This window comes from Camellia sinensis, chromosome 5, assembly GCF_055761805.1.
Source record: "Camellia sinensis isolate YWXY chromosome 5, ASM5576180v1, whole genome shotgun sequence".
In the NCBI taxonomy this organism is placed as follows: Eukaryota; Viridiplantae; Streptophyta; class Magnoliopsida; order Ericales; family Theaceae; genus Camellia; species Camellia sinensis.
Window position 1 is genome coordinate 163,520,262 of NC_138965.1, and position 3,014 is coordinate 163,523,275.

The window sequence follows — 3,014 nt, forward strand, 5'->3', positions numbered from 1 at the left end:
AAATTTATAAATTTATATATTTATAATTTATAATAAATTTTTATTAATAATTTAATTTATAATAATTTATAAAATTTTTTTATTAATAAATTTTTTTATAAATTTTTTTATAATAATTTATAATATGTATGTATTTACTTTAAATAAATTATATATAATACATATGTATTATATATATAATTTTTATATATTTATTTTAAATAAATTATTAATAAATATATAATAATTATTTTATAAAATAAATTATTAATAAAAATTATTGATTGTAAAATAAATTGATTATAATTTTTATTAATAATTATTTATTATATATTTTTAAATAATTTATAAAGATTATAATCAATTTATAAATAATTTTTGCAATTTTTATAATCAATTTTTACATACGTATGACAATAATTTTTATAAATTATTTAAACCATACGTATGTAAGGGTAAAAAATTTTAGGTTATGGATGGTTTGATTTATCATTTATCAAAATTTTTACGCTTAAACCATACGTATGTAAATGTGAACTGTAAATGTAAATGTGAAGATACGTATTAAATTATTTACATACGTATTAATTATAAATTTTTATAAATTATTTTTGAATAATACATACGTATTATAAAATGTGAAGATGGGTTTACTGTAAAAAATTTTAAATAAAAAATGTAAAGATTTAAATAATACATACGTATTATAAATTATTATTAATAATTTATTTTATAAAATAATTATTATATATTTATTAATAACTTATTTAAAGTAAATATATAAATATATAAAAATTATGTATTATATATATAATACATACGTATCAAAAATAATTTATTTAATGTAAATATATAAAAATTATATATATAATACATACGTATTATATATAATTTATTTAAAGTAAATACATACGTATTATAAATTATTATAAAAAAATTTATAATACATACGTATTATAAATTATTATAAAAAAATTTATAATACATACGTATTATAAATTATTTTTGGTAATTTATAAATTATTTTTGATTATAAAATTTTTTATCCTTACATACGTGTTATAAATCAAACCATCCATAACCTAAAAATGATTTATATTTACGAAAATTATAAAAATTATATAATTTATTATTATAAATTATTATTATATATAAAAATTATATTATTTCAATGCTTCAGAGTGTGGGTTGGGTGTGTGTGGGTGTGTGCGTATGTCAGAGGGTGGGTTGGTTTTGGTTTGTGTTTCAACAGTAGAAATGCTATTTGAAATAACGTTTTCTAAAAAAAAAAAAAAAAATTCATATGCACAGTTTTCTTTAGAAAAAAAAATTTATGTTAAAAGCGCGATTTCAAACAACGATTTATTAATTAAAAGCGCGTTTTACAATAGCGCTTTCACTATTCATCAAATTTTGGGCTCTAAACAGTGAAAGCACGATTTGTAATAGCGCTTTAGCCTAGTTTGGGAAATTCGTCCAAACTAGGCCTAGTTTGGGAAATAAGATGCAAAAGAGGCTTAATATGGGAAAAGCCCCCTTGACGAGGTCTATTATTTATGCATAGGCCCTCAAAAACATTAAAAAAAATTAGTGGCAAATATTGAAATTATTTATTAAATGGTGGGTGCAATTTTTGATGTGATTTTATTACGAGTGCTGCTATTAGTACTTACATCTTTACTTTAGATTACCTAATTCTTTAGACCCCCACCCAACAAAATGAGCCCTTACCATTTTCCCTTTGAACCCTCACCCTAATACCAACTATATCCCTATCCTCAAATCTAAACCTAAACCCTAGTCCCATTCCCAACCACCACCTTCGGCACTACTACCGTAACTCCGGTGACCCACATTCTTCTTCTTCTTTCTTTTCTTTACTTTACCATTCATCTCCATTACTCAAATCAAAGCCCTAAAACGTAACCTCTCTCAAAAACCCCCCACTGTTCTTCCAAGATTCCCCCTCCAATGGCCTCTCATTGCCACCACCCACCACCAGTTGCCGTCACTATTCCATCTGTTGTACGCCTCCTCCACTACCACCACCACCACCACCACCCTCCTCCGCAGTCCCAATTCCACTCTCCTTATCTCCACCCTTCTCATGAAACCTTCCTCCACCAACCACCATCACCGATCCACCAACGCAAATACCAAGAAGACCCAGACGCAAACCCACCAGCAGACGCAGAAGCAGACCCACCAGCAACAGACCCAGACGCAAACCCAACCCATTGTGTCCTCTCTTCTCCGCCGCCAATACTCTACTAATTTTGTTTCTAATTCTCTCCGCGATGTTACTGCCTCTACCATCCAAACCCACTTCAGAGCTTTTCTGGTTCGCAGAGCACGAACGCTTCGTCAGCTCAAAGACCTCGCCGGAGATAGAATGAGAGGTCATCGGCGGCAGTGGCAGTGGTGGTCGTCGGTGGAGATGGTGGTGAAAAGGTTGGTGAGTTAGGGTTTGAGAAATTAGGGTTAGGGTTTGGGAAATTAGGGTTGGAATGTTAGGGAAGAGGATAAAAATGTAACTTTATGTTTGGACAAAATTGGAATTAAAAAAATAAAAGAAATAGGTGGTCCAAAGAAAAAAAGTAGGTGCTAATAGCAGCACTCTTTATTAGAGCAGTCTCGATTGAGACCTCTAATTTAGCTGCTTTAAAAGCAGCTCTAAACAGGTGGCAAGCTCAAAAAAATAAAAAAATCAAGGCAGATCATTAGCGGTGGCTCTAATTAAAGCTCCCAAGCATTTTTGTTATTAGAGTGACGTCCGTTGAGAATACGATAGTTTAATAATTTTTTAATTTTTTATAAAAATATGTGTAAAAAAATAAAAAGAATGATGAAATAATTTATAGTAATTTTTTTGGCTAAAATATTTAGTTTTCAAACGAAACTTAAATTATAAATCAATAAAATAGTGAAAAAGGAATTGTATTATTGATAAAAAAATTTGCAGTACAACTTAGATATAAGATGGATTTAGGAATGGCCACGGGCTGATTTGTCATTCTCGCCTCCATCCCTGCCCC